The sequence below is a fragment of the Schistocerca nitens genome, chromosome 2, assembly GCF_023898315.1.
Source record: "Schistocerca nitens isolate TAMUIC-IGC-003100 chromosome 2, iqSchNite1.1, whole genome shotgun sequence".
Classification (NCBI taxonomy): domain Eukaryota; kingdom Metazoa; phylum Arthropoda; class Insecta; order Orthoptera; family Acrididae; genus Schistocerca; species Schistocerca nitens.
In genome coordinates, this window is record NC_064615.1 from 622613953 (window position 1) to 622637181 (window position 23229).

Sequence of the window (23229 nt, forward strand, 5' to 3'; positions counted from 1 at the left end):
ATTAGTGGTTTGTTCTTTTCGTCGCCTTTTACGACTGGCAGAACATACCGGAGGCCTATTCTTTTCCCGGGCCTCCACGGGGAATATTATTATTATTATTATTATTATTATTATTTCTTTACTTTCTCAGACGTTAAGTCTGGTTAAGAATGGAAAGTGACGCGGACCTTGATCAAGCGTCACTTCCTATTAACTGTACGGTATGTCTTATATTGCATTTAGGAACTTTCGGGTAATTGAACATGTATCAATAATTACGGATTTCTATATTTGTGTATATATATATATATATATGTGTGTGTGTATATATATATGTGTGTGTGTATATATATATGTGTGTGTGTATATATATATATGTGTGTGTGTGTATATATATATATATATATATGTGTGTGTGTGTATATATATATATGTGTGTGTGTATATATATATATATATATGTGTGTGTATATATATGTGTGTGTGTGTGTATATATATGTGTGTGTGTGTATATATATATATATATGTGTGTGTGTATATATATATATATATGTGTGTGTGTGTGTGTGTATATATATATATATATGTGTGTGTGTGTGTATATATATATATATATATGTGTGTGTGTGTGTGTGTGTATATGTTTGTAGATGTATTGCATTGATGTACTGGTGGATATTGTGTGGTATGAGTCCTGTAGTTGATAGTATAATTGGTATGATGTCAACTTTATCCTGATGCCACATGCCTTTGACTTCCTCAGCCAGTTCGATGTATTTTTCAATTTTTTCTCCTGTTTTCTTTTGTATATTTGTTGTATTGGGTATGGATATTTCGATTAGTTGTTGATTTCTTCTTTTTATTGGTGAGTATGTCAGGTTTGTTATGTGGCGTTGTTTTATCTGTTATAATGGTTCTGTTCCAGTATAATTTGTATTCATCATTCTCCAGTACATTTTGTGGTGCATACTTGTATGTAGGAGCTTGTTGTTTTAAAAGTTTATGTTGTAAGGCAAGCTGTCGATGTATTATTTTTGCGACATTGTCATGTCTTCTGGGGTATTCTGTATTTGCTAGTATTGTACATCCGCTTGTGATGTGATCTACTGTTTCTACACTCCTGGAAATTGAAATAAGAACACCGTGAATTCATTGTCCCAGGAAGGGGAAACTTTATTGACACATTCCTGGGGTCAGATACATCACATGATCACACTGACAGAACCACAGGCACATAGACACAGGCAACAGAGCATGCACAATGTCGGCACTAGTACAGTGTATATCCACCTTTCGCAGCAATGCAGGCTGCTATTCTCCCATGGAGACGATCGTAGAGATGCTGGATGTAGTCCTGTGGAACGGCTTGACATGCCATTTCCACCTGGCGCCTCAGTTGGACCAGCGTTCGTGCTGGACGTGCAGACCGCGTGAGACGACGCTTCATCCAGTCCCAAACATGCTCAATGGGGGACAGATCCGGAGATCTTGCTGGCCAGGGTAGTTGACTTACACCTTCTAGAGCACGTTGGGTGGCACGGGATACATGCGGACGTGCATTGTCCTGTTGGAACAGCAAGTTCCCTTGCCGGTCTGGGAATGGTAGAACGATGGGTTCGATGACGGTTTGGATGTACCGTGCACTATTCAGTGTCCCCTCGACGATCACCAGTGGTGTACGGCCAGTGTAGGAGATCGCTCCCCACACCATGATGCCGGGTGTTGGCCCTGTGTGCCTCGGTCGTATGCAGTCCTGATTGTGGCGCTCACCTGCACGGCGCCAAACACGCATACGACCATCATTGGCACCAAGGCAGAAGCGACTCTCATCGCTGAAGACGACACGTCTCCATTCGTCCCTCCATTCACGCCTGTCGCGACACCACTGGAGGCGGGCTGCACGATGTTGGCGCGTGAGCGGAAGACGGCCTAACGGTGTGCGGGACCGTAGCCCAGCTTCATGGAGACGGTTGCGAATGGTCCTCGCCGATACCCCAGGAGCAACAGTGTCCCTAATTTGCTGGGAAGTGGCGGTGCGGTCCCCTACGGCACTGCGTAGGATCCTACGGTCTTGGCGTGCATCTGTGCGTCGCTGCGGTCCGGTCCCAGGTCGACGGGCACGTGCACCTTCCGCCGACCACTGGCGACAACATCGATGTACTGTGGAGACCTCACGCCCCACGTGTTGAGCAATTCGGCGGTACGTCCACCCGGCCTCCCGCATGCCCACTATACGCCCTCGCTCAAAGTCCGTCAACTGCACATACGGTTCACGTCCACGCTGTCGCGGCATGCTACCAGTGTTAAAGACTGCGATGGAGCTCCGTATGCCACGGCAAACTGGCTGACACTGACGGCGGCGGTGCACAAATGCTGCGCAGCTAGCGCCATTCGACGGCCAACACCGCGGTTCCTGGTGTGTCCGCTGTGCCGTGCGTGTGATCATTGCTTGTACAGCCCTCTCGCAGTGTCCGGAGCAAGTATGGTGGGTCTGACACACCGGTGTCAATGTGTTCTTTTTTCCATTTCCAGGAGTGCATTTATCTGTTGTGGTATTGGGATCTTTAATATGCTTGCTGTAATAACTGGTGTTTATTGTTTGATCATGTATTGCAATCACGAATCCTTCTGTCTCACTGTATATATTGCCTTTTCTTAGCCATGTGTTGGATGCGTCTTTATCGATGTGTGGCTGTGTTAGATGATACGGGTGCTTGCCATGAAGTGTTTTCTTTTTCCAATTTACTTTCTTCGTATCTGTTGATGTTATGTGATCTAAAGGGTTGTAGAAGTGGTTATGAAATTGCAGTGGTGTAGCCGATGTATTTATGAGTGATTGCCTTGTGTATTTTGCTACTTTCTGCTCGTTCTAGAAAGAATTTTCTTAAATTGACTACCTGTCCATAATGTAGGTTTTTTATGTCGATAAATCCCCTTCCTCCTTCCTTTCTGCTTAATGTGAATCTTTCTGTTGCTGAATGTATGTGATGTATTCTATATTTGTGGCATTGTGATCGTGTAAGTGTATTGAGTGCTTCTAGGTCTGTGTTACTCCATTTCACTACTCCAAATGAGTAGGTCAATATTGGTATGGCATAAGTATTTATAGTTTTTGTCTTGTTTCTTGCTGTCAATTCTGTTCTCAGTATTTTTGTTAGTCTTCGTCTATATTTTTCTTTTAGTTCTTCTTTAATATTTGTATTATCTATTCCTATTTTTTGTCTGTATTCTAGATATTTATAGGCATCCGTTTTTTCCATCGCTTCTATGCAGTCGCTGTGGTTATCCAATATGTAATCTTCTTGTTCAGTGTGTTTTCCCTTGACTATGCTATTTTACTTACATTTGTCTGTTCCAAAAGCCATACTTATATCATTGCTGGATACTTCTGTTATCTTTAGTAATTGGTTGAGTTGTTTTGTTGCTGCCAGTAGTTTTAGATCATCCATGTATAGCAAATGTGTGATTTTGAGTGGGTATGTTCCAGTAATATTGTAGCCATAATTTGTATTATTTAGCATGTTGGATAGTGGGTTCAGAGCAAGGCAGAACCAGAAAGGACTTAATGAATCTCATTGGTATATTCCACGCTTAATCTGTATTGGCTGTGATGTGATATTTGAATTTGTTTGGATATTAAGTGTGGTTTTCCAATTTTTCATTACTATGTTTAGGAACTGTATCAGTTTAGGATCTAATTTGTATATTTCCAATATTTGTAGTAACCATGAGTGGGGTACACTATCAAAAGCTTATTGTAATCAATGTATGCGTTGTGTAGCGACCTTTCCATCTATTATCAGTTGCTCTTTACATCCTCGTGCTCCTTTGCAACAGCCTTTTTGTTCTTCATTTATAATTTGTTGTAATGTGTTGTATGTGTCGTTAATTTCTGTTTAATGACTGAAGTTAATATTTTGTATATTGTTGGTAGGCATGTTATGGGGCGATATTTAGCTGGGTTCGCTGTGTCTGCTTGATCTTTAGGTTTCAGATAAGTTATTCCATGTGTAAGTGCATCAGGGAATGTGTATGGGTCTACAATGTAACTGTTAAATAATTTAGTTAGATGTGAATGTGTTGAGGTGAACTTCTTTAACCAGAAATTTGTTATTTTATCATTTCAAGGGGCTTTCCAATTGTGAGTAGAATTAATTGCTTGGGTGACTATATGTTGCAAAATTATCACTTCAGGCATTTGTGGTATCATCTTGTATGTGTGTGTTTCTGCTTGTATCCACCATGCATGCCTGTTATGTTGTACTGGGTTTGTCCATATGTTGCTCCAGAACTGTTCCATGTCTGTTATGTTTGGTGGATTGTTTATTTTAATGTGTGTATTATCTATTGTCTGGTAAAATTTATTTTGGTTTGTGTTGAATGTTTGGTTTTATTTCCTTCTATTTTCACTTTTTTGCATCTTCTGAGTCGTTTGGCTAATGCTTGTAATTTCTGCTTCTTTTCGTCTAATTGCTCTGTCACTTCTTGTTGGTAGATTTTACCTAGCCTTTTTCGTTTTTTTCCGAGATTTCATTTCTTATAAATTGTCAGCTGTCAGATGTCTTCTCAGTTTTTCTATTCTGATCTGTAGCCTGTGTTGCCATGCTGGTTTTGTGGGTTTCTTCTGTGTGTTGGTTGGTTCTGATCTCTGTCTGGTGTGTATTTAGTGTAGTGAGTGCTCCTATATAAACCAGTATTTGTAAATCTTCCATAGGTGTGTTTTCATTTATTTTGTTGTCTATGATTGTGTTGATAGTTTTTGTTGTTGTTTCGACTTGTGGGTTATTTGGCGGTCAATGCAACAATGATCTAATGTCTGTTAGTGTTTTTGTATTCTATATATGTCAGCTGAAATTTTTCTTCTATATCTAACATGTCACTTCGTGTTCTATTTGTGCTTGTTCTGGTGGCTGTCTTAAGATTTAGTTTTTCCTCTGATTGTTTGATGCGTTTTGTTCTTTGTTTGTTTGCACTGGGATGTTTGAGTCCATTACTGTATTTTCTTCTTCTGATTGCACATTATTTTCTTCCTGTATTTGTTGTACTTGTTGTCTGATGTTTTCTAATTATGACTGGGGTATCCTGTTATTTCTGATTATTACACGGATCTGATCAGCTAGTCGTTGTTCTGTTAAAAATTTTAATTCTGGGTATCTGGTAATAAATGTTGTGTATACTTGTGATCTGTATCCAGCTGTGTTGGTTTCTAGGTTGGTTGCTTGGTAATAACAGACCATGAGGTGTCGATTAACTTCATCTGACTATCTCAACCTCTGTCTTTGTTTTCCTTCTAGGGTGGTTGCAGGAAGCATATCCTGCAAAACACCTCTATTTGGATTTGAATCATTTTCCAGTGGGCTAGCTGTGTCGTTACCATTGTGGGCGGGCATAGGGTTCAAGCGTCGTCCCCGACCATGACGGCGCTTGTCCGAGGCTTCTTTAGTTCTGTCCTGAACCAACTAATCACACTAAAAGGGGGGTTAGCCCTATTAGTGGTTTGTTCTTTTCGTCGCCTTTTACGACTGGCAGAATATACCGGAGCCCTATTCTTTTCCCGGGCCTCCACGGGGATATTATTATTATTATTATTATTATTATTATTATTATTATTATTATATTATTACTATTACTATTATTACTATTATTATTTTAGCATCGCTCTTGACATACTGTTAACTTTAGAAGAAATGCAGATGATAAAGAGGTATTCATTGGAAAATATATTATACTAGAACGGGCGTGTGATAACATTTTCACTCAATTTGGTTGCTTAGATCGAGACAAATCAGTACCCATAACAACCACCTCCGGCAGTAATAACGTCCTTGATACGCCTGGGTGTTGTCAGACAGCTTGGATGGTGTGTACAGATCATTTACTTCACATTAAGGTATCCCTGTGCACTAACTAGCTTTCCCCTCGCTTTGAGAGGGCCGTTCTTTCCGACACCTACTCCAGCGACCATTTCCCGTGTGCTATCCATTTGCTGGCTTCTACCCCTTCCGTTCGCACCCCCAAATGGTGGCTTCCTTAGGCTGATCGGCAGCTTTACTCCCCTCTGGTAACCTTCGAAGAAAGATTTCCTTGGTTGTGATGACCAGGTGAAATATACCACAAGCAGTTATCCTTACAGCTGCAGAACGTTCCATTCCTCGCACTTCATTACCACGTCATGTCTGCGTCCCTTGGTGGACTGAGGCATACCGCAATAAAATTGGTGCACGGAGACGTGTTCTCCCAGTTTTTAAGCGCCACCCTACGCAGGAAAACTGCGTTCATTACCAGCATATGCGTGTAAAGTGTCGTTGCGTTACTCGGTATAGCAAAAGAATTGCATTTCATTCACTAGCTCTTTCAACAATTTCACACTTTCTTTTGTCTCGTGGGCAAACCTCCAACGGCTCTGTGGAACCAACATCCATTTCCCAATTTCCGCGCTGACACTAGCTAATTGTCACTGTGGAGCCTATTACTATCTCAAACTCCTTGGGCCAACATCTTGCGAAAGTTTCGAGCTTCTCCCACTATAACCCTGCCTTCCTTCATCGGAAAAAAGTGCAGGAGCCTCCGACGATACCCTTCTCTTCCCCTGATCTTGCTACAACGCCGCCTTCACTATCATGAAGCTCGCCCATGCTATCAGTTCATCCCGATTCTCCGCGCCTGGGCCGGACGCAATTACATTCAGATGTTGCAGCACCATTCTCTTGCAGACAAGCACTTTATGCTTAATACATAAAACTGCATCTGGGCAGAAGCCACATTTCTTGGACGCTGGCGTGAGGCCAGTCATACACATACCCAAGCTCGGTAAGGACAAAGACTTTCTTCTAGCTACTGGCCCATCTCTCTTACCAGCTGCGTTTGCAAGGTGATGGAAAACGATTCTTGGCCAGATGGTGTGGTGGTTAGTGTCGACATTTACTAACGAATACACAGAGTACATTTCGAGCTCCGCATTCTGGAGTTGACCATCTCGTTACTGTGTCCATCCATATCATGAAGGGTTTTCTGTGGAAATCCCAGACTGTGGCAGTGTTTCTCGATTTTGAGAAGGCCCATGATACCTGTTAGGACCGGCCGAAGTTGCCGTGCGGTTCTAGGCGCTACAGTCTGGAACCGAGCAACCACTATGGTCGCAGGTTTGAATCCTGCCTCAGGCATGGATGTGTGTGATGTCCTTAGGTTAGTTAGGTTTAATTACTTCTAAGTTGTAGGCGACTGACGACGTAAGAAGTCGCATAATGCTCACCGCCATTTGAACCATTTCATACCTGTTGGAGAACTGGTATCCTCCGTACTCTTTATACACGGGACTTTAGTGGCCGCCTGCTGTTTTTTCGCGCATTTTTAAAAGACAGTTTTCAAGGTGCATGTTTTCCGTGCCATGTCGGACACCTTCATCCAGAAAAATTGTGCGTCAGGGTTCCGTCTTGAACGTCCTCGTCTTTGCAATCGTCATTAACCCTATAATGGCTTGTCTCCCACCAGGGATCTCAGACTACCTTTTTGTTTATGATTTGGCCATTAATTGCAGTCCTCCTCGGACATTCCTCACTGAGCATCGTTCTGCAGTTGACTATCTCCACTTCTCCGAAAACGCCAAACAGTAGCAATATTTTTTGATCTCGAGAGAGCATACGATACCTGTGGGAGGACAGGCATCCTCCGCATACTGTTCTCTTGGGGCTTTCGAGGTCGGCTGCCCCTTTTTCTTCGCAAATTTATGGCATAGCGCACATTCAGGGTGCGGGTGAACACTACTCTCTATCGTACTTTCTCCCAAGAAAACGGGGTACCCCAGGGCTCCGTGCTGAGTGTTGTACTGTTTGCCATTGCCATAAATCCAATTATGGGTTGTCTCCTTCCATATGTTTCCGGCTCCCTCTTTGTGGACGATTTTGCGATCTACTACAGCTCTCAACGGACCAGCCTTCTTGATCGACGTCTTCAAGGATGTGTCGATCGCCTCCACTCTTGGAGCTTCGAAACCGGCTTCCGTTTTTCTCCCAGTAAGACCGTTTGTGTTAATTTTTGGCGACGTAAGGAGTTTCTACCACCCTCCTTACATCTTGGACCTGTCAACCTTCCGTTTTCAGACGTCGCTAAATTCTTGGGTCTAATGTTTGACAGAAAACTGTACTGGTACTCCCACGTTTCCTATCTTTCGGCTCGCTCTCTGCGATCCCTCAACACCCTCCGTGTCCTGAATGGTACCTCCTGGGGAGCGGACCGAGTGGTCCTTCTCCGCTTCTATCGCGCCTTAGTGCGTTCGAAATTGGACTATGGATGCATAGTTTACTACTTTGCTCGGCCGTCTATTCTTCGGCGTCTCGACTCTATCCACCACCGCGGATTACGTTTAGTGTCTGGACCTTTTTACGCCAGCCCTGTGGAAATCCTTTATGCTGAGACTGTTGAACCTCCGCTGTCCAATCGGCGAGCAGTCCTGAGTCGTTATGCTAGCCATCTGTCTTCCATGCCTGCTAATCCAACCCATGAAATTTTTTTCGATGCCTCCTTCGATGTAGGGTACGTAGGCCGCCCTTCCCCGTACCACCACCTGGAGTCAGCTTCCGTCAACTGCTCCATTCTCTTTCCTTCCGCTTTCCTAAAACCTTCTTGACAACTTGGGGCACAGTACCGCCTTGGCTCCGTCCACGGATCTGCCTGCTCCGTGACCTTTGTCGATTTCCCAAGGATGGTACCCCTTCACTTGTTCATCGTCGGGAATTTGCTGCTCTATGGGCACAAATCAAGGAAGCCACATTTATTGACACTCATAGGTCGAAAACATCGTTAGGTGTAGGGAGTGCCTATATTGTTGGCGGCACCCCAAATCGATTTCGGCTTCCCGACCAGTGTTCGGTTCATTCTGCGGAGCTTTAGGTTGTTCTCCAGGCTGTCCAATACATCCGCCATCAGCGGATACAGAGTGTTATCTGTTCAGACTCTCTCAGCTCTCCCCTCAGTCTCCAAGCTCTCCACCCTGTCCACTTTCTGGTCAACCGGATTCAAGACTGTCTGCGCTTGCTCCACCTGATGGGCGTCTCGGTGGCGTTCCTCTGGCTCCCGGGACACGTTGGTATCTGTGGGAATGAGGCGGCCGATATAGCCGCCAAGGCTGCAGTCTCTCTTCCTCAGCCAGCTATTCAGTCGATTCCCTTCACCGATCTACGGAGCGTTTTATGTCGCAGAGTTTCTCATTTATGGCACGCGCATTTGTCAACACTTCCCCATAATAAATTGCGGGAAGTGAAAGCCCTTCCTTGCGCTTGGACCTCTTCCTCCAGAACGCGTATTCGGGAGGAGGTAATTTTAACTAGACTCCGGATAGGGCACTGTATTTTTAGCCATCGACATCTTTTAAGCGGCGATCCTCCCCCACTGTCCCCACTGCTCTCAGCTGTGGACGGTAAGACACCTTTTAATTGAATGCCCCTATTTTACTCCGCTACGCTCCCGTCTACAGCTATCGCCTGATCTGTCGTCGATTTTAGCAGATGACACGGGCTCAGCCGACCGCGTTCTCGAGTTTATTAGTGTCAGCGAAATGACGTCAGTCATTTGAAGCTTTTTTTGGGGACAACCAACCCCTTTCTGTAGTGGATTTTTAAGCCTTCCTTCTGCTTTTAGTTTCTCCAATTTTATGACTTTCGTTCCCATTGCTGCTGGTTTCCATTTTCGTTTTTTACTGTTTCCTAAGTCACGGACCGGGCGCTAATGACCATAGCAGTTTTGCGCCCTAAAACCAAAACAAAACAAAAATCGCGTCATCCGTTTCGCTACTGGTGCATTTTGCACTAGCCCAGTTGAGTGTCTCTATGCTGAAGCTGCTGAATTATCACTCTCCTGCCACCGTGACTTTCTCCTCAGCAGGTATGCATGCCGTTTGCCTACTATGCTTGGCAACCAGTCACGCGCCTCCTTTTTCAATGATCCCTTTGATCGGTAGTATGGGGCGCGACCGTCTTACCTATTATCTCCTGGAGTCGTCTTTCGGCACTTGATCCGGCGGCTTAACTTCACACTACCTGCAACTTTCCCGGTGCGTGTGAACCCTTCAACACATTGTCTTCGTGAAGCGGCACGTAAAACCTTGGCCTTCATTTGCTTCCTAAGGACACTACTACAACCTCTGTCATCGCCCTCAATTTCACAACCTTCGCACAGAACTTCGCGGTAGTAACTTTGTATACACTGATGGCTCTCGGACTGACCGTTTGGGGCGGGTGTGCCTTCGTCATTGGCACAGATTCCTTTAGATATTGGCTTCCGTCACACTCCTCAGTATTTACAGCCTAGCTCTTCGCCCTTCATCAGGCCACTGAGTACATTCGGCGACACAGGCTTTTTAATTGTCGTCCGCTTACTCAGTGCCCTTCAAAGTTCATGTGCGCTGTACACCGCCTATCTCTTAGTGCAACGGGTCTGGGAAAAGTGTTAATTGCTCACTCTTGGTGGAGCCACTTTGATGTTTCTGTTGGTTCCTGGTCATGTCGGTCTGCCAGGAAAGAAGGCTGCTGACGCTGCTGCCAGGCTGCAGTCCTCGTACCTCTGGCCGCGAGTGCATACATATTCCCTCTGGTGTGTGTTGCCGTCTGTCAGGAGGTGGTGGTGTCCCTTTTTCATCGCCAATGGTCCTCCCTCCGGCTTATTAAGCTTGGACGAGTTCCTCTCGGACCTCCCGTCGGGAGGCAGTCATTTTAACTACGCTGCTTATTGGGCCCTGCCATTTTAGCCATCGTCACTTGATAAGTGGCGCGGCCCCACCATTTCGTACACATTGTGCCAGTTTTAGCTGTCCGCCACTTCCTGACGGAACGCCATTTTTAACCATTTACATTCCCGCTTGAGTTTACAGTCTGAGTTATCAGCCGTTTTAGCAAAAGACGAGAGGTCTGTCAACCGTGTTTTACTAATTATCCACCAAATAATTATGGCGAAGGCCATTTAAGTTTTAGTTTTGGACTTCGGTTTCTTTATGGTCTCTTTTTTAGCCCTTTTTCCACGTGCCTGTTTTTAGCTCTCTTCTGTCAATTGGGACTGACGTATAGTCGTTTAACTCCGTGTTCGTGTTCTATAGTTCTTAGGCGCGTATGACCGCAATTGTATTTTTCCCCTGAAACAAAACAAACAAAACACCGGAGTCACATCTGTTTTGTCCCTAAAGCTTCCGTTCTATGCTTGTTGCAACCGTTTGCAAGCGGATACCATTCAGTCTTTAGACTCAAAGTGGAAACACAACTAAGAGAAATAATTGCAACTTAACATCGTAACAAATGAGACTGGATGTGCTATAGGGTTACAGTAACAAAAATCGTACGAGCTCTTTCATTCAATAATTGCAGAGTGTTTGCTATTGGGCAGACGAACGTGATGGAGAAAGCTGCTGTGGTACAGTGCTGTCTTTCGAAACTGAGAGAACGCATTTTCATCGTGCGAATGGTGGTCGTCCGTCCATAGTCGGGAAAGAACAGGTAACTGACGTTTCTCGACATGAAAACTGGAGTTCAATATTTAGTCGTACGCTTTCCCTTGGTTTCGTGCACCGGATCCAACGCTCTCTTCAGCAGCTGGCGGACGACGGTTCTCCGGTTACCTTTATGTGAGTTCCTGGCCATGTCTGTATCCCTGGGAACGAAACGGCAGATGCCGCAGCCAAGGCTGCGGTCCTCCAGCCTTGGACAGATTCTTGTGTGCCTTCATCAGATTGTAGCAGGGTCATTTGTCAGCGCATTTTATCGCTGTGGCATGCCGATTCGGCTACACTTACTGATAACAAGCTTCGGGCCTTGAAACCTCTCCCCACGACTTGGACGACCTCTTCACGCCCTTTTCGGTGGGAGGAGGTCGTTTCGGCCCGGTTACGAATTGGACACTGCTGGTTCAGCCATCGCCATCTGCTGACGGCTGCGCCGGGGCCGTACTGCCCATGTGGGCAATTGCTGACGGTATGCCACATTTTAGCGTCCTGTCCGAATTTTAATACACTGCGCGTTGATCTTGGCCTGCCATGTACTATGGATGCAATTTTAGGGGATGATCCAGGAGCAGCTGCTCGCGTTCTGCGATTTATCCACTTGACAAACCTGACATTTGATTATGCTGTTTTCTTTTAATGCCTTGCCTGTTACTGTGCGTTTTATAGTGTTGCCCCTTTTAGTTGCTGTTTTAACCTTGTGCCTCGCAGTGCATTCATAACTTAGTCTGGGCGCTAATGACCATTGTAGTTGTGCTCCGTAAAACCACGAAAAAAAACTTTCCCTTGGTCTTCTATTAACGTTTTACTTCATAGTAACTAACCAATTACGGTACCACGACGTTTTCGATGGGTTTAGAATTTCATTTCTGAGAACCGTGGCCTTAGACGGACAAATAGTAATCTGGACGTTCCTATTCACTAAGGAAGAAGTCCTAGTGAACAGAATGGACGCCGAAGGCGCGAGGTTCCTATGTTCAAGCGGAGGCAAAACGTCGGTTGTAGAGTGATACCACCTCGCTCAACAGAGATAAAGTAACACGACAAACTGTTAGCCAGAAACGTGTTGGCTATAATTTTATATGGACTTCATAAATTTATAATTATGGGACGATACATTTATAGAACGTTGAAGAAATTCAGCTCGCTAAGGCACGGAGAACTCACAAGAACCATTAAGACTGACGAACGCTCTCAACTAGCAAAATAGTGGTTTGAACAGTTTTTGGACACACTCTGCCGAACAAATATAAGAATCTGTAATGAGTGCAGATGAATCTTACGTAAAGACAGTCAACCACTCAACAACTGTGATGAATGTTTTAATCCAGAAAAATAAGTCAAAGGTGTAGTTGCAAGAATTTCGTGATGGATTAGCATCCAATCTCTCAGTAATACAATTAGTGTCCTGCAGCCCACTTGCAGCTGAGTCAGTGTCCGGGTGTCACCGAGCATTACTCCAAAACACTTCTGAGCACCATTATCACAAGGCTATTATTCCCTTTTCTGAAGATTGCTTTGTTTGATGCGGACCACACACAATTTCCTGTGCTGAACTTTCCACCTTAGTGCTGCACCAGGTTCCGTTGGGACTGTCTCTGTGAAAACTGCCTTGCGTTATGTTAATAAAATAACTGTATTCATTGAAAATAGTCTCCCCCTGATTCAGCATACAGCTGAAATAGTTCTAAGTGATGAGAAACAGTGTACTTCTTCTTTCGAACTGCATGCAGCACTTAAGTAATATTTACTTCGACGTCCTTAATGCACGATCATCGGTCTGTGGGCTTAGGCGTTGTGCAAGAGCCTGCCTGTCGCTAGATGCGTTGTATTCGACCAATTCTCTCACACAACGTTACACTCAACCTGGTATTGCCTCGCTGCTGCGCCATTTCTTAAAGTGTCACACACACAACGTTACATTCGCAGACAGGACGCCTGTGCTAGCTCTCCGATCTTCTGCGTGCTTGTTGCTGAAACATGGATCGTAAGAGGTATCATTTCAGTTCGAAATTTCACTCAAGTGGTCGTAACGAACTTCCTAAGCACTGTGTACACCCCACATGCTCGGTTATTTCCGTCATATACTAATCTACCTTAATTTCATTTTTGCATACACGGTTCCCTATAGTACCGTGGGTGTTAATTGGTTTGAAGACGTGATGTTACAACATACTAGCATTCTGTCCTTCGTCAGTGTTTACCATCTATTCATTTCCTCGTTCGTTCAGCAGTCCATCTAATTATCATCACTCTTCTGTACAACCTTATGTCAAACGCTTCGATTTTATCTTTTCGCGTCTTTACAGCAGTCATTCATTCGCTCCCGTTCAGTGCTGTGCTCCATACGTATATTTTCGATTCTTTTTTTTTTTCCAGTTGAGATTGTTTTACATTAGTGGAAGTTCTTCAGCCGGCAAAGTCTTTCCCTTTGTTAATCTTCTATCATGCTTGCTTCATTCATTTTCTTCAAAGAGCGGTTAACTTCTTAGTCCACTATGTAGTCCACAATTTTGATGTTTCATATGTACTGTTCCTGACAGGTATTTATTTGGTTTATTCTCTTGTCATTGGACAACAGCTACCGTAATTCTTCCCCATTTGTGATGCTAAAATTTCTAATCCACCGTCGCTGTAAGTTTTCTTATGCAGACTGCCATTAGTGCACGATATATTTCACATTACTGGCCTTTTCCGCCCTTGGGCTACTTTCATATTTCTACCGCTGGTGATGCACACCGAACGTCGAAAACCTGTGTCGCTCTGTGGCACACTCGCGTGCGTGCACAAGCAAAAATAAGTGCTGTACGTAGACATCTGAAAATGTCAGTGATGGATGGTTGGATGGATGTATGGATGGAGTGCGTAATATGGTGCAGTAAAGGACTAACAACGTATGGATGTTCAAAAATTGTTTCATCATTTAGAAGTTACGTTGAGGCTGTGGACTCAATGACGAAACATCCATAGTCACAGAGGACAACAATTTACCAACGATATAATCATTGATATCGTTTCACCTAAATAATAATTCCAATCCTGAACACTCCTGTTATCAAAAAACCACATGGGTCTGGACGGTGGAAAGCGGATTAAGTCATTGTTAGTAAAGCCCTTCTAATTTATCTTGTGTTTATTACCTAGCTTACACTTCAAACTTCAGTTTCCTTGAGTAGCGTAGTGTAAGTTCCTACATATATCTTACATACTATTCTGAAGGAAATGTGCTGAACAACGTGCTATAGAAAATAATTATTACAAGCAGTACATTTAATTGCAGGAGCAAATCACTGCCAGCGACCAGTGGTGGTGTGAACATCCAGCGTCGTTCTGTCTATGGAGTCCGACGCAGAAGCAGCAGCTCGGGCGTCGCAACCCGCGGCAGAAGAGCATGTCGCTGGGAGCTCTGGAGGTGAAGAGCAGAGCCAAAGGAGAAGTCGGCAGCGGCGGCGGGACCCGCAGCCGCAAGGACCGACTACGTATGCAGAAGCGGCTGCTACCAGCGTAACACTGTCTTCTCCTCCTCCTGCTGGATATGCCGAGGTCAACACTGATGGTGACAACTTACAGTGCGTCACGCATGCACCAAGCTCATACCAACCTGGCTTCAGCACAACATCTACCTCTGACGTGAATAACCAGGCGCCGCGGCAAATCGACATTCAGCGAAATACGTCGCGGTTGGAAAGTTCGCAGGACATTCCACCACCATCTCAGTCCCAAGACGCAGGTGCCGCGCAGCAACTCAGCCGTTCAGCAAAGAAGCGTCGCAAGCGTCTGGCACGGAAAAACTCACTTCGTGGACTGACCACGGAACTGAACAAGGCTTGTTCGAACCCTGAGATAGGTGTCGAAGGCAAAACAAATACCGAAGGGCCTAGTGGAAATCCTGTGACGGGCGATGAAGGAGAAACAGGTATAGGGCCTGGTGATAGCACATCGCCGACACAGCAGCCTGTTGACGCCGATGAAGGTGAAACGCGGACCGAGGGGCCTAGTGGAAGTATGTCGTCGGCACTACTGCCTACAGAGGCCGAGAAAGGTGAAACAAGTGAAGGGCCTACTGGAAACAAACTGCAGGCACAGCAGCCTTTTGACGGCGTTGAAGGTGAACGACGTACAGCAGCACCAAGTGGCGGCATCTCGTCGGCACAGCAGGCTCTGAAGGGCGAAGAAAGTGAAACACATACAGAAGGGGCTGGTGGCAGCGTTTCCGCACAGCAGCCTGCAGTTAGCGGAGGAGGTGAAACGCGTACAGGCCTGCCACATGGCAGGTCCCAGCTGGGTGTTTGGCAGGGGCGTCACGATGTCTCACCTCTTCTGAGCCCAAGCACAAGCTACCTGTCGACCTTCCCCAGTATACAGGAAAGAAGCAAACGTGTCCGCTTCGGGACGAGTCCCCGTACTACCTCTCAGTCAAAGCATCAGGGCAGACGCCAGAAGGATAGTAACTCTTCACCTGATACTGTACAGCAGAAAGAACTTTCAGGAGTCCGGGAAGATAAGCAGAGTGTAAAAGACAATCCTAGCGAGTGCTCCAGTTCAACAGAATTGGTAGGTTCACGCAGTAAAGACGAGGTTAGTGGTAACGGTAGCGATGAATCAGACTCACCTGCCACAGGATCTTTCAGATCTTCTATCGACCTAAATGACGTGTTCGAAGACAATTTACGAGATATTAAACTGGAGAGGGACAGGGAAGACTACACCTTGACTGTGGTTGGCAACCTTTCGTCAATGGCATCTGCCCTGATCGGTCAACTAACCCAATCGATCAGAGAAATTTTCGATCAGGTAGATGATGATCAAGGAGAAGGACCGCCTGATGGAATATTCGGTGATCTCGTAGTCGATGACGGAGCCGGACCGCCTAATGGTATTTTCGGTAATGGCGTAGTTAATGGAGCAGAACCTTTTAATGGAATTTTTGGTGGCCCAATAGTTGAAGAGTTAGGACAGCCTAATGAAATTTTAGGTCATCCGATAGCTCCTGATCAAGGAGCAGGACAGCCTAATGAAATTTTCGGTCATCCGGTAGCTCCTGATCAAGGAGCAGGACAGCCTAATGAAATTTTCGGTCATCCGGTAGCTCCTGATCAAGGAGCAGGACAGCCTAATGAAATTTTCGGTCATCCGGTAGCTCCTGATCAAGGAGCAGGACAGCCTAATGAAATTTTCGGTCATCCGGTAGCTCCTGATCAAGGAGCAGGACAGCCTAATGAAATTTTCGGTCATCCGGTAGCTCCTGATCAAGGAGCAGGACCGCCGAATGGCATTTTCGGTAATGGCGTAGTTAATGGAGCAGGACCTTTTAATGGAATTTTTGATGGCCCAATAGTTGAAGAGTTAGGACAGCCTAATGAAATTTTAGGTCATCCGATAGCTCCTGATCAAGGAGCAGGACAGCCTAATGAAATTTTCGGTCATCCGGTAGCTCCTGATCAAGGAGCAGGACAGCCTAATGAAATTTTCGGTCATCCGATAGCTCCTGATCAAGGAGCAGGACCGCTTAATGGCATTTTCGGTCCTGCAGTTGTTCCTGATCAAGCAGGACCTCCTAATGACATTTTCGGTCCTGCAGTTGTTCCTGATCAAGCAGGAACTCCTAATGGAATTGCGCATTTGGGGCCCGGAGAAATGCAAGTTCCTCCGTATGACTTTATGCATGAGCGTCGGCTGCAAAGCTTAAGAATCTATTTGTACGAGACCAATTCAGACTTTTCCGCGCTAGAGACATTTGCGGAGGAGATGGTCGAAGGACAGCAGGCACCAGAAGGTGTCGAACAGCTTGCTGAACAGTTGTTCGCTTCGGCAGTCTCGGACGAACAGTCTGAACCGGCGATTCAGAGTGCACAAGAGGAGGCCGTGGAGGATCCAACTTACCAAGCATACTCACTAGGGAATTTGCCAGTGGAGCAACAACACACAGCGTCGTTTCAAGCGGACGCCAGTAGCAGTAAGTCGATCCAAGGGGAGGAAGTTGCACAGACCTCTAAGCAGCCGTGTTCCACTGCGAGTGAAATCGAAGAGACCTCCCCTCGAAGACTACTCCTCCGTAAGTTTGAATCAGATATCATAGCTCTAGCAGCTGTTCGCCTGTATAAAATGAGGGTTACCTGCAGACTGTTGTTAAACGGCCTCGCGTCTCTGATGAACATAATCAGCCTGGCGCTGGAGGCCTACACAGCGGTACATAAACTCATCGGGCGTGTGATTCATTCTCAGTACGCTGCCATAAACGGTATCGTCGGTTTGGTCACCGACGCTGCTACTGCGACGTCAGGGCTCCTGCACAATGCATTGTGTGACGCTGAGAGAGCACTGCGTTGTCACTTCAGTTTCTCGGTGGTCCTTAAAGAAATGGACAGGTTGCTCACCATTCTTCAACAGGAGAATCCGTCCGCTGATGAGATAGCAGACAGGCCTACCCTTATCGAAAGTTTGTTGACCCTCCTGGAACGGAATTCGGCCATTATTAATTGGGAGTGGCTAAAGACCGAAGATGCTGCTACTGGATCTGCAAGTGCTGTTGCGTCGACGTCCCAAGATGAGGTCGCTGCTGCAGAAAATGGAGCAAGTCCCCTCGAGACACCGTCGGAAGGTTTCGAATCTATTTTGTTGGCTAGTCGCTCGGCTGTCGAAGCTGTGCAAGCAGCGATGGTGCCTCTGGACGTGATATACGTTGTTCAACAGGCAGACACAGATACAGATGACGAATAAGAAATACAGACTGGGTACTAACTCTGTCATCCGGCATACAAGCAGGTGCGTAGGGAGAAAAATTGCAACACCATTTACCCTCATCAAATTGACATTCATTCAGGAAACAAGTATGTGCCTTCACTTGACAAGTCCCATTACAGGACAACGGAACTAAATTTCACGTACGCATCTATTACAAGATTCAGACGAAATAGTAAAGCAAATAATTATACAAAACTTTTGACTTGCATTTTTGTTGTTCCTATATTCAAATCAGTAACGTTATTAAAACGAAACCAATCTTTGAGTTTTCTTTGCAGTGCGACGACATAAGACTGTAGGGTAATAGGTTGGAGCAACTCAGGTGACCCACAAATGACACTCCTACCCCAGAAGTCTTGTCCGCAGTTCGTAGCGTTAATTCACGAACCTCGTGCAGTGCACGTATTAAATGACTGTTCACACAAGTGACGATTTCGAATGCTATATTTTCGTCGACTGCGTACCTTTGAGATTGGCACAGAGTAGAAAAAAGCATGGGAAAACGTTGTGCATGAGAACCCTGGCTTTTCCTTATATTCAGAATAGAGCGTATCGGTCGGCACAATTATCTTGGGCTCCACAAGAACTGAGGGCGACCGCTGACAAATTGCTCTTACCTAAGGCTACTTCATCAGCTCTGTGTACGGGAATAAGAGATTAACTTACCTGACAGTCTGAGTACATTTTGTAATCCCAAAATGGCATCTAAGACCTCGTTCTTCTAAGGCACACTACGGGTGTATTTTATCCGACCAACCTGATTGGGGGCTTTCCACGTTTTCTCCTTATCACACACTGCTGGGAAAATGTTAGTACACATGGAGAGATGGCATCGATTTTGATCAGATGACGACATAGGCCACTTGGGCTGTAGTAGATGTACTGATAATAGTTTCAACGTCATCCGCCAGCAGATAGCCTAGTGGCAAGGCAACCAGGGCGCCATCAGTGTCTACCCTTTAATACGGAATGCTCGCAGCCAGAAGGTGCTAGTCTTCCACGCCACACTGAAGTGTACAGCTCGATCGGTACTGTCACCAGTTCACTTGCACGAAGGAATGGCGCGCCACGGTCGACAGCTATGAAAGGTGATTCTGCATGAACGCAAATGACATTCCTTCGCTCGTACGACGTAGACCTGGCGAACGGTGACTCGTAGAGAGCATCATTCCAAAATACTAGACCCACCGCAGGCCTTATGGTCTGGGCTGCGATAAGCTAAATTACTCGTTCAACCTGGGTGTTTCCCACTCCAGTGACTTTTAATTGTGACGTGGATACCAAAATAGTGTCTACTATGGTAACAAGTTGTTGGTACCTCTATCAACGCTTTCCAGCTGGAGGTTCTTAGTTTGTAGTTTAGTGGTTGACCTTTTACCTGATCCATCAACCACTGAAGTCTGTTTTACTCTAGTCAACTATTTGATCTGCTCCTTTTGTCCTCTATTTTTGTGTTATTGCAGTGTTAATTTAGGTCTGTACCCCTTGTTCCCTCCCTCTGGGTGCAGAGGTCACGCTTTTACTGTAAAGGCTTTCTAAAAGTATGTCTGGTCGGAAAAGGGGACTGATGACCTTGATGTTTAACCCCCATCAAACTCCAAAACAAACCAACCAACCAACTTGGGTGTTTCTGGAGGGGACGCTAAACAGCGCTCAGTACTTGCATAATGTTGTTATACCCGTTGTTATGTCGCTCTTACAGCAGAAAAGTGACGAGTTGTTCAAACAGGATAACATTCACTCACAAAATGCCCGTGAAACTCAACGTGTTCTGCAAGATGTGCACCAACTTCATAGCCAGCATAATCTACGGCCTTGTCTCCAATCGAGCACGTGAGGGATATGGGGGGACGAGAAGTGACTCGTTCCACACGACAGCAGAAACCTGTTACAAAACTACGCAAAAACGTCGAGCAATCCTGGCATAAAATATCCTAGGACAGTGTTAGTCATGTATAGGATCCACTGGAGTGCTGTCCATGAAGGTAGTACCGTGTTCGTGTGCACTCCTGTACAGGTCGATACCTGGTACATCAGATCGATTTGTGCTATTAATAGCTTAACATATTGTCATGTACTCCATATGCAATGTTGTAACAATAAATCTTAAGTGAATTGGAAAGTTCAAAAAGGGTTCCAAACTCATTTTGGGGCAGTGCATATGGCAAATGTTAAACTGTCATTTTTAACACATTTTGGCTTTAACATTTACAATTCATAATTTGATTGCTAACCAATATATTTTCAGTTATTCAATAATTTCTATGTCATGATGTGAAACTGTGATTAGTTTTAAGGAATAAACATTACAAAAATTACCAAAATTACCAATCCTCTTGTTCTCACCCACAAAATAAGTCAGTTATTGATAAGTTACATGCAGCGCTATAACATCTGTGATGACACACTGTAACATAGTTTCAAAATAATTCAGTTGTAATGGAGAGTTATGACACACACGTTCTGGAAAATTTTTATGTATTAAAATGTGCCTAATTACTTGTTTTCAAAGGCTGCCAGAACGATCGCAAGATGTTTCAGCAAATAATGAATAATCCTAAGATCAATATAGCTTCTACATCAATATGCATTTTGTTCAAATATTTTGTTTCTAGTAAGCAATAAATGCTTCACTACATCCTTTCTAAAAACTACTTACTGTCTAATATATATATATATATATATATATATATATATATATATATACACACACACACACACGTATGCTTTATAATTGCGATATTTTCGCTCCTTTTGTTCTATTTGTACTTACGTCAGGTGCAAAATATTAGAGGCTACAGGGAGGCTATGCAAGGAGCGTGAGAACTCGCCATTACATTGAAAACAATATATCCAACTTAACGCTGTTACTTGAATTGTGTAAGCACTCAGATATCGATAGTAACGATCGGAGGCCGAAACATGGGAGCGTGATCCTAAGCATTGTTGAGAGTCCAGGTCTGTCTGCGAGAATGGAAGTAGTGTCGGTCGAGAGCTCGGAGACATGTCATGCTCCCCTCACGCTGGTGACCGCAGATCTTGTCACACACAAAGCCTGACTTCATTTATATAGCCACAGATTTAGATTGCTTAGCTACGCTTGAAGACTAAATTCAAGGTAAAATCAGCAAGAATACTGCAAAAGCAATTGCAGGGTTACTCATGATTCTTAGTCGGGGTTTAAAATAATTCCATGTTTTGCTTATCAGTTAAAGAAATTATAAAATAAAAATATAATATAAAATATAAAATATATAATGTAATATAATATAAAATATATAAAAATTAATACAGGCATTAGACCAGCAATTAGATGAAAAGGAGAAATTACAAGCATTGGCCAAACGACTTAGAAGATGCAAAAAAGTGAAAATAGAAGAAAATAAAACCAAACATTCAACACAAACCAAAATAAATTTTACCAGACAATAGATAATACACACATTAAAATAAACAATCCACCAAACATAAGACATGGAACACTTCTGGAGCAACATATGGTCAAACCCGGTACAACATAACAGGCATGCTCGGTGGATACAATCAGTAACAGACACATAAGAGATGATACCACAAATGCCTGAAGTGATAATTTTGCAACATGAAGTCACCCAAGCAATTCTACTCACACTTGGAAAGCCCCTGGAAAAGATAAAATAGCAAATTTCCGGCTAAAGAAGTTCGCCTCAACACATTCACATCTAACTAAATTATTTCACTGTTACATTGCAGACCCATACACATTCCCTGATACTTACACACGGAATAACTTATCTGAAACGTAAAGATCAAGCAGACACAGCAAACCCAACTAAATATCGCCCCATAACATGCCTACCAACAGTATACAAAATACTAACTTCAGTTAATACACAGAAATAGACACAACACAGAACAAAATTATAAATGAACAGAAAGGGTGTTGTAGAGGAGCACGAGGATGTAAAGAGTAACTGATAATAGGTGCAGGGGTGACATATCAAGCTATAACTAAAGAAAGGTTACTACACTACACATACATTGATTACCAACAAGCTTTTGATAGTGCACCCCACTCAAGGCTACGACAAATATTGAAAATATACGAAGTAGATCCTAAATTGATACAGTTCCTAAACATAGTAATGAAAAATTGGAAAACCACACTTAATATCCAAACAAATTCAAATATCACATCACAGCTAATACTGATTACGCGTAGAATACACCAAGGAGACTCATTAAGTCCTTTCTGGTTCAGTGTTGCTCTGAACCCACCATCCAACATGCTAAATAATACAAAAATGTGGATACAATATTACTGGAACATACCAACACAAAATCACACATTTGCTACACATCGATGATCTAAAACTACTGGCAGCAACAAAACAACTCAACCAATTACTAAAGATAATAGAAGTATTCAGCAATGATATAAATGTGGCTTTCGGAACAGACAAATGCAAGAAACATAACATAGTCAAGGGAAAACACACTAAACTAGATTACATATTGGGTAACCACAGCGACTGCATAGAAGCGATGGTAAAACAGATACCCATAAATATCTAGGATACAAACAATAGGAATACACACTACAAATATTAAACTAAAAGAAAAATTGAGTACCAAAAATACTGAAAACACAACTGACAGCAAGAAACAAGACAAAAGCTATAAATACTTATGCTATACCAATATTGACCTACTCATTTGGAGTAGTGAAATGGAGTAACACAGACCTAGAAGCACTCAATACACTTACACGATCACAATGCCACAAATATAGAATACATCACATACATTCAGCAACAGAAAGATTCACATTAAGCAGAAAGGAAGGAGGAAGGGATTCAGCGACATAAGAAACCTACATTATGGACAGGTAGTCAATTTAAGAAAATTCTTTATAGAATGAGCAGAAACTAGCAAAATACACAAAGCAATCACTCATATAAATACATCAGCTACCTCACTGCAATTTCATAACCACTTCTACAACCCTTTAGATCACATAACATCAACAGATAGGAAGAAAGTA